Raw genomic sequence first — 10,981 nt, forward strand, 5'->3', positions numbered from 1 at the left:
CCAAGCTTATTCGACCCAAGCTTAGGAAGCACCCCGACACCAAGTCTAACCCATAATTACCCAAACCTAGTGAGATTTTGTTTGTTGTTAATAACAAAATTTTGGCATACTTGCATAAGTCCAAGCAGGTTATATGTTCCCCCCCGGAACACATAGGTGCGTGTTCTCGGGTCTAAATGAGTGCCACGTATGTAAGCACGTGGGACTCGTTTCCCCTTGTGTGTCTCCATCACTTAGCATCAAAGTCCGGTGCATTTGCAAAGACTTAAGTATCCTTTCCCGCCATTAGCACCATGAAACGACATTTCTAGTAATGTACCAAAATCTCCTCTAACCAGAAAATGGAGGATAACCTTATGTTTTCGCCCTAAACAGTAAACACCTCTGCTTGAAGAGTCTCAACATCGAAATATGTCACTCTCTCCGTTCCGGATCACCCTTACACCTCTGAAGGAGCACCCTTTGTCATCGTATGTTGTTGCGGAAGCACCCTTTATCGTCGTCTGCTGTTGCCAGAACACTTTTTACCGTCGTCTACTGTCGAACCACCTATTACCGTCGTCTATTGTCGGACCACTCTTTATCGTGCAACTGATGATCTATCATATATTAAATCAACAAGAGCAGATGCAAAAGTATACTCTGCAGGTGGTAGCTTCATGTTCTTCTGCAGAAGTTCCGACAACAACTCTATATCAGGGGTCAGATCTCACAGATCATTTGCAAGCAAACAAGCTCATTCGTAATGGCAGCCCATTGCACCATTCAAATCGATACAGTTTCTAAGATGTTTGTTACGTTCAATATTGTTTCAATTGTTGGTTGTACATACTCATCAAAGAGAAATAATTGAAGATCTTTACAAAGAATGGGTTGACCCTGCCAAAGGAAAGGTGATTCAGTTATTTGTAATGATCTTCGAGTTATTATTTGCCATGCCAACCAAGGTAACGATTTATAGTATTAGCATGCTTTGACATGATTCATATGACAAATATCATAATAATTGACACTAGCAAACACATAATATCTATTTACAATGATTCATACATCAAATAATGTACAGCGATGTTAATAGAAATTGCTAACTGAGCAACGATTTGATCACACTAATCGATGTACATATCGCATAATATACTACAAATCGATACGACAATTCAGCATAATCGCTTATTCATATTACAAATTGATACGATAAACCTAAGTATTGTTATGCCTCACAAACCTTGGACAACAACAATCGTGATGACTTCATAAATCATAAATATAAATCGCGGAGCCTGATCCATCAGATATTGAAGCTGAAAACCAAACGAAGAAGGATGAGGAAGAACTAAAGATGAAGAAGAAGAAGAAGGATGACGAAGACAAGGAAAAGCAAAGAAAGAAGGAGTAGAATAACTGCATTCCTCATTATTAAACTGCATTCTCTCTACGGGAACAGAGTCAAGTGTACTACCATGTAGACTTGAGGTGCTTGCACCTTTGTCAGGTGCACTATCATGATCATCTACTTCTGAAATATTCAAGTCAAGAGTGAATCCAATGCCAGCACCCTTCTTATCATGTGAATCATTAGTGCACATATTCAATTCTTCAGGTGCGTCGATAGTACGGATGTTCGTTGCGCCAAGACTTCCCTATGATTGAGATACGTCATCTTCACTGCAACTAGCTGATATGCTCAACACTATCATGTGCAAAATATCAATTTGTGTTAGCCAGCGCATACGTTTACTATGATTTATTCAAGATGCATATAATAACGGCTATTGATTAGTTAAGCATAATAGTTTACAAATCGATATTAAGAAACAACACCGTATCTAACAAATCGATACTCGAAAACACATAATATCTTACAAATCGATAAACAACAATTCAACATAATATATTACAAATCGATATTAACAAACAAAACAATATCTCATAAATTGATACTAGAAAATACATAATATCTTACAAATCGATATACGGCAATTCAGCATAATATATTACAAATCAATATTAATAAACAAAACAATATCTCACAAATTGATACTAGAAAACACATAATATCTTATAAATCGATATACGGCAATTCAATATAATATATTACAAATCGATATTAACAACCAAAACAATATCTCACAAATTGTTACTATAAAACACATAATAGTTTACAAATCGATATACGACAATTCAACATAATATTACAAATCGACATCAACAAACAAAACAATATCTCACAAATCGATATACATGTTACTACAACCGCAATTTGTGTTACATTGCATATACTGAGTGAATGGACGATACCAAGTGGGGTAGAGACCCTTGCTCAAATATGTAACCAAGCATTCTTGTCAACAGATCCCAGCGTCTTACAAATGTCTTCAAGTTTCCAACCGTTCAAACGATATAATCTACCTACAATAACAAAACAACGCCTTAATGACACTCACGATGACACGTTTTTCAACAATAACATGATGACATGGAAAGGTACTCATGACACTTTAATGACAATTGTTGGAATGTTTGTGCGTCATTGCTTTTTTCCATACTACCTAACGAAAATGAAGAAGAAGAGAAGATTGTAAAAAGAGATGGTCGACAAATTCCCCTTTGACGCCCACCAATGATCGAAGCAGTCGTTCAATTTATAGTTATCTCCACGAGGTTGGAATGAACCAGGAAAAGTTTTCTAACACAAGGCAGGAACGAGAAGGCGACCATGGGTTGTAGCACAAGCTAAAAACAAAGGTGGAACATGCAAATCTATATACGGAGAGCGAGAGGACATTTTTGTCCAACGCATATCTATCTTACGGGAGGACAATTCCGTCAAAAGCATATCTACCTTTTTTTGTATGTTATTTTATTATAAAGTCATCGTGGGCAACATTGGCATATGAATTATCATGGGTCCCAAGATATTCTTCCGTACATACAGGAACACGCGAATTTGTGTTCCGAGGAGAACACACAACACCCTCTCTGCATAAGTCATATCTCCCAAACCGTGTGAAATCTGGAGATAAAATTTTGACCATAAACTCTTTCATGTGTCTTCTTTCTACTCATAAAATTTCATGAATATAGAGTAACCCAGTAAAGAAGAATTAATTTTCTATCCAACCTTGTCAGAGCCAAAACACAGTCCAAAACCCAAAAAATCTTAAAATTTTGACATCCCTTCTTAAGCTTATATCTCCCAAACTCTGTAGATTTTAGATCTGAATTTTAGTCAAGATCTAGTTTCACGTGTCTATAGCCTACCTTTAAATTTTTATATTGTTCTACAAACCATTTGGGAGAACCATGTTTGTTTTCTCAGGTTTGTCAAAACCAAACATAACCTGACCCACCTGCCCTAAGTTCATTGAGCCCAGCCACCGTATCAATGGCCAAGGCTAGGTTGGTAACAGTTGGACCTCCAAAATGGCTGCTAACCTAAGACTAAGTCCATGTCCAGCAAAGAGATTGAAGACAAGAGGGAACAAAAGGCATGTATTTCAAATGTAATGAAAAATAGACTAAAGATCACAAATGTAAGGCGTACCACATCTCTATGGTAGATGATAACGAAGATACATGGGTAGAATGAGGAGGATAGTTATAAAGTGGGTGGTTCTAATGAGGAACATGGGTCAGAGATCTCATATCATGTTTTAGCTAGTGTATTCATCCCAAACTTAATGAGGTTAATGGGAAAATTAAGTGGACTTGATATTCACGTGTTGGTGGATACCAGTTATTTCTACAACTTTATGCATAGTGAGGTTGCTAGGGGTGTTGGTTGTGCCATTGTGAAGCACGAGGGGTTTGAGGTAATGGTTGGTTATGAAAGTCACCTAAAATGTAAGGGATGCTATGGAAAACACAAGATCAAAGTGGACCTCTACTTGTTGTCGTTTAAAGGTTCAGATCAAAGTAATGGTCCATTCGAACATTATATATGTACCGATGTTTTAAGATCAATAGTTCATATTTAATATGATATATCTTATGTATTCTGTACTATTATAAAAAGTTTCAAAATATAGCATATTTGTAAAAAAAAAGCATGATTTATTGTTTCCCTCCAAAAGTGCTTTGAAAAAGTATAGTCACATATCTAAGAGGGAGAAATTTTTTTGTTGGTTTAAATAGAGTGTTTATTCTCTATTCTTTATTTTGGTAAACCTTGTGTGTTAAGGTGACTTGCGAACGCTGTTGCGCTTTGCGTAGGAACAGACGCGATGTTTGCACATTAGCGTGTGTACGCAAGGGCACTTAAGGCACAAAGTGGCATTTTGATGGTGCACTTTTCACTTTGCATGCTTGCAACAGTGCAAGGTGCGTGTGAGGTGTTGAGGTCCGCTTTGATCAAGCTATTTTTTGACTTCCCATTTTTTGAATAGTCTAGCCGTTTGAAAGACTTTAAAAATGCATTTATATAACGTTTATGGGAAATTGTAACTGTTGAACGATTTTAAAGGTCCTTAATCATTAGTCAAAGGTAAGTGACCGTTCAGGGTCATTTTCGTCCAATTTTAAAACCATTAGATTTATGGTCTTTGTTTTCATTTAGCACAAAAACGTCTTGGCTTTCCTAAAGTTTATAAATTTCTTTATTTTGTTGTCTTTTGGATCATCGGATATTCTGATTCTCAAGCTTTCTCTTTCTATTCTTTTGTTCTCGATTTGGCTTGCCAAATTCAAGTATACGAGAGGTCACGTGATCTTGCGAAGCAGTGACTCTCTTCATGTTCAAGCCTAGTTGTATCCTAGGAACTCACACATGAGCTCACTCACTTTCTGAAAAAACATTAAAATTGCATAGGGTCAGACAAGACTTGTCTTAGTAGGGTAAAGTTATACTAAACATATAACCTAGAATTCATGAGCAAGAATTGCTTCAGATTTCCATGCATTTAACAAATCAATTACGGTAAATTTCAACAAGTATTGTAAATATCTCAAGTAAGCATGCAATTGCAAAAGTTGACATTTATTCATTATTCATTCAACTTAAACAAGTAAAAAATGCATGAACAGTTAAAAATGCATGTACTTGTCAATGCAGAAGCCTTTTATATGCATGAACCGATTCTTATCTTTAATTATCTTTTTTTTCTTATATAATGCATGGCATGCATTTCTAATATACACATACTTAGGTTCTTCTTCGTAGCCCCATGTGTAAACACATGCATATACCTGGATCAGGGTCGTGGCATAGGAAGTATTTTCATACATAGGTGACTTTGGCCTGGTCGGGCATCTTTCACCAGTACTGGGTGAAGGACAACAAGTATGAGAGAAGCGTTCAACAACACCATCCTGATGCATCAGATTTCTACTCATGAGTTTATTCTCCTTACGATGTAGTCTACTGCAGAGAGTTTTCCATATCTTCATAGTTAGGGAGGAACAACCTTTCATGCTCAAAGATATATTCTCACAAAGTTATTTGTATTGCTTGCCCTATCCTTGCAAGCCCTTACTTTAGTGTTACATGTTTCACTTATTTATATTAAATGTCTTACATGCAATACCATATTAGAATCCATCAACGATAATTCAGCTACTTCATAACCAATGGATACGAGTTTAGAATATTGCATTCGATAACATACTCGTATTTCTTACTTTGCAAACATGTGCACATATACATAAATAATATGATAAACTTTTATAACTTTTCATGCACAACATCAAATACAATTAAGCATCCACACATGTCATATTGTGCAAACTCAGATCTTTGTTAACCCATTTTTGGAAAGCCAATTAAAAATTATAAAAACTGAATTACACTCTCCCAATTTTACTTTGAATGTCCCTATGTCTCAGAAAAACAATTCAAGAAGCAGAATTGAAAATTTTGTTATAATAAAATCAAAAAATTTCTGGGACTAAACCCTGTTCAGGAAAAATACAAGACAGATCTTGTCATCTGCAGAAATTTATCTCGCTTTAAATTTCTCTAGGCCTATAGAGAACTTTTTATAAAACCATTTTTACAGTATCAGCTTATACAGGTTAGCTTTCACCCAGAATTTTTTCAATTTATTTTGATTAGTCTTGGTTGGGTTTATACAACCATAAAAAATATGGGTTGGAACAGTCCTGTAGGTAGGGCAAAAAACCTATGCTCTATTGCAATAGATGTTTCAGCCTTAATACAAATCTAAATAAACCAAAACAAGATTCAAAATTTAAGCCCTGGATGTGTAAAATACTCTAGTATTTTTATTTTAATTTATTGACTTCATTTTTATAGATATATTGATTTATTTCTAAAATAGGTTAGAATAAAAAAATAAGGATAGTAAAGCCAAGATTCAAACTCATGCAAGATCTATCAAGCAAGAACAAGATTCATGATAAAAATTGATACAATTATGATTTTTGATACTCTAAACATTGTTACATCATAATATAATGCATATTTGATCAGATTCATGTTACTCTTGCAAAAAAATAACATACATCATTCAAGAATCACAAAATCTTCAAGAAATAACTTAAATATGATGTCATCTATATAAGAATCATAAGAAACCCTAAATAATAATGAAAACATAGATTCTTTATGCAATAACATACTGTTTAATCATACTAAACATGAAATAATCCATCATACATGCTCAGATCAACTTTCTTTATTAAAAATATTAAAACCCTAAAAATGTTTTTTGTCAAAACCTTCTTTAAAATGATTTTTTGCATACAAGAACATGGATTCATGCATATGACGAATTTTTAGAACTTATAAAACTTGTATTTCATCAATAAAATCTAATATTAACCTATTAAATATGCTAAAACAAATAAGATCTAACAAATAACAAGAAAGAACCTTTCCCCAAAATTGCAAAAGTCTAACTCTATCTGACTGTTATAGAAGATAATTTTTTTTTAGTCAGTGTGGGCAAAGTTGAATTTTTCACAGTTTGTAAAAAATTTTGTCAGCTTTCCAATGCCGTAAACCGTTCATAAAAATTTATTTGTATGAGGGAGTTACAAATGTTTTGGTTCAGACATATACTCTTTTGTTCTGACTGTCACATATTTGTCCTTAGTCCATAAACCGGGCTCAAGATTTCAAAATAGATGCAAAATTTTGTTGGCTTGACAATACAATAAACTGTTTATTAAAACTCTTTCGAACAAGGGAGATACAAGCGATTTATCAGTCGGGTGTCAGGTCAGAAATACGTAATTACCAAAAAAAATTCTAAGAAACCAGATAATACAAAACATGTATTTTCCTATGAAAACGACTATGGAAATCATTCTAATTTTACAACACATCAGTATGAACATAATCTACTAATCCAAATCAAAATATACAGAAAAATAGTTGGGTAATATACGTATTTTGCAGCTTTATGATTTTATTTTTTAAGGAATTGGTTTTGAGAGAAAATGATTTTTAGAGGGTTTTTCTTTCAAAAACCCTTTTCTATCACATGCATAGTCAGACATAAGCCAAACCCACATGTGGGAGGCATGTTTTAGGGTCTATACCTATGAAAAATCAAAAGAATTCATACCCATAAATTTCGTTTTATGTGTAGAGTATAGAACTTCTTACCTTAATTGGGTTCTCAAACATAGATTGGTCTTCATCTCTCATCTTCAAACTTTAAAAGAGCTTCAATGGCTGCTGAAAAATCTTTAAGAATAAAGAAAAAAGGAAGAGAAAGATGAAGAAAGAAGACATACAATTCTAATGAGAATAAGAGAGGAAGAGGGAACTAATATTGTTAATCCCCCTTATGAGGATTTCTATTTATAAACGGACTTAGAAAAGAGTCACATCTCCAGTATAAGAGGTTAATATTTATTAATATATTTTATTAATAAAATAACTAAATAAATTATAGGTCTTAAGTTATTAATTTTTGAAATTAACTAAGCTAGAGAAGAAAAGTAAGGACTTCTTATCCTATCTCGGCTCTAGTGATAAATAGTTGATTTGATAGCCCTCAAAATATAGATCATCGTGGTGGTCTTAGTTTTAATCATGCTCACACAAATCAGTAAAAAAATTAGTCAACATTGAATAGCGTTAATTTTTGACCTACAATTAGGCATGGACTTCAGTCGATGATAAAATGCTCAAATCAACACCAATTTGGGTATGTAAGTAGTTGATTTTGATGCCTTCAAAATGAGGAGCGTTAAGGTTGACTCTAATTTAATAGATAAATCACTTATTAGCCAAAATTTCTGTCAAAACTTTAATAACATTTTTCAGAGCGTCTGACCCTATGGATTGAATCCAATGATATATTATTCAAAATATCATGAGTTATATCTAATCTAATCTATCCTTAAATTGATCTAAATGTTATGGATTATATCCAACTTAATTGGGTTTGATCCAAATATGATTAGTTAAATCCACTACCTAATTTAAGGTTCAAATCCATATAAATTTTTTTTATGATTAAATTTTAATTTCATGCCTAATTAAATTAAAATTCAATTCTTTATAAATTCAAATATAAAATTAGATGAAATGGCATTAAATGACTTTGAATTAGGCTTAAATGTAAATAGATTTCATTTATAAATTTCAATTTTTTATGTATTTAAATTATTTATTTTAAATATTCCTAAATAGGATGATTCAAATTTTTGAGAAATAATTTTTGAAAAATTATAACTCAATATGATCGATGAGACCTTTGGGCGTATAGGGGTGTTTCTTACACTTAGAAAATTTTGTCTAAGTCTGACATACTCTACACTCAACATAAATTATCATTATCTAGACTGTTTAATTTGTTTTCTAAAAATGATGTTTTCTCATAAACAAACTTCAAACGTGATCTCTACTAGGGTCAGTAGGGCCCAATGTCGTTTTGAGTGTTTTATTTTATTAAATTCTGATCTTTTTCATAAATTTGATTCTGAATGCGAATTTTATAAAAATCAGCTCGAATCAACTTTAAGTTTTTATACGATATTTTTTATAATTCCTCTTAGGCTAATTTATATTTTTATACTTCTTTCTCATAAAAAATATTGTTTATTTATTAGAATTACCATAATGAATCATATGTATTATTTTTGAACTAAATTTAAAAACATAGATTCAATTTCAACAAAAATACAATTTATTATATTTTTCAAACTTGAATTAACATTCGATTAAGTCTTAATTTAGATTTGAATCAAACTCAAATCTAATTATAATATTTGAGACATATTTATTAAATCCAAATTAAAATTCAAACCTGATTAAAAATTGAAACCCTAATTCAGAATAATATTTTTACTAAAAATTTATTTGGAATCCCAATAAATCTTTAAATTATAAATCAATTCTCATCTTAATCTTAAATAATATTTTTTTGCCTTAATTCAATGTTATTTCTCATAAAATATTAAATTTTTTGGGGTTTTACAGGAGTAACCTGAAGGTTTTGTAGTACTAGGGCAAGAACGCAAAGTTTGCAAACTTGAGAAATCCTTATATGGATTAAAGCAAGCCCCTAAGCAATGGCATAAGAAATTTAATAGTTCTCTGATAAATAATGATTTCAAAATACATGATGTTGATAAGTATATTTACAGTAAAGTAGATTGTAATTTTATTATTATTATTTGTTTATAGATTGATGATATGCTTGTTTTGGGTTCTAATAGTTAATGTGTAAATAAAAAAAGATTTTTATTTTTCATGTTTTGTATGAAAGATTTGGGTGTTGCAGATGTTATTTTAGGAATCAAAATTGTGAGAAATAATAATGGCATTGCATTATGCCAATCACATTATATTGAGAAAATTCTTACAAAGTATGAATATATTGATTATTCACCTTCATACACTTCATATGATCCAAATTTAAAATTTACTCCTAATAATGGTGTAAGTGTTCAACAATTAAAACATGCAAGTATTATATGTAGTCATATGTATGCAATGAATTACATAAGGCCTGATATAGTCTATACAATGAGCAAGGTGTGTAGATATACTAATAATCCTGAACATCAACATTGAAACAGTGAGAACAAGATTCTTAGATATCTTAAACATACTTTAGACTACAGAATCCACTATATTGAGTTTCCTGTTATTATTGAAGGGTATAGTGATGCAAGTTGAAACATTGAATTTAAAGATTTAAAATCTATGAGTGATTGGGTTTTTACCCTTTGGTGGAGGAGTAGTTGCACGGGGGTCTAAGAAGCAAACATTTATAACTCATTCTATAATGAAATATGAGTTTATTGTTTTGGCATCTTTTTGTAGAGAAACTCAATGGCTTAAGAATATGCTAATAAATATTCTACTAGGTGAGAAGCCCATACATGCTATTTCAATGTTTTGTGATAGCCAATCAACTATGTATAAAGTAGGTAATATGAAATACAATGGTAAGTTTAGACATATTAGTCTATGACATAGTTTATAAGATAAATGATTGATAATAATATTATATCATTGAAATATGTAAAGTCATGTCGAAACTTGGCAGACCCATTTACGAAAGGTCTTTTGAGAGATGTCATGAGTAAAACATCGAGGAGAATGTGAATTAAGCCGATTAAGTCACCGTCTAAAGATACCCAACTTAGAGCACTGAAAATCCCACAAGCCTAAGTTCAATGGAAAGCAAATTGATAAATGACAGGTATTGAGCATATTTATATGAGCCCATTCTTGGTGTGTGCTCATGAGCTGTAACTAATGTGAAAGTTAAGCTAATAGCTCTTAATGAATTTGTAGGCCTTAAGACTAAGACGTATGTTATAAAACACTTAGACAAACTCACCTATGTGAGTATAGAAGTGTGAGTCACTTCTTATGAGAATGAACAATTATCTAGAGTACTCATGAATCCAAGCAAGCATAAGACTCTAAATATGCCAAGTTGAAATCAACACAAGTGAATTTTTGAAAACCTATGTGTGATTGAAAACTCGGTTAACAACATAATGAGATAAGTTCAAGGTAAGTCTACTTAGCACCTTGGTTAATTCAGGTTTTCTT

This window comes from Nuphar pumila, chromosome 2, assembly GCF_984573655.1.
Source record: "Nuphar pumila chromosome 2, dmNupPumi1.hap1.1, whole genome shotgun sequence".
NCBI classification, from domain to species: domain Eukaryota; kingdom Viridiplantae; phylum Streptophyta; class Magnoliopsida; order Nymphaeales; family Nymphaeaceae; genus Nuphar; species Nuphar pumila.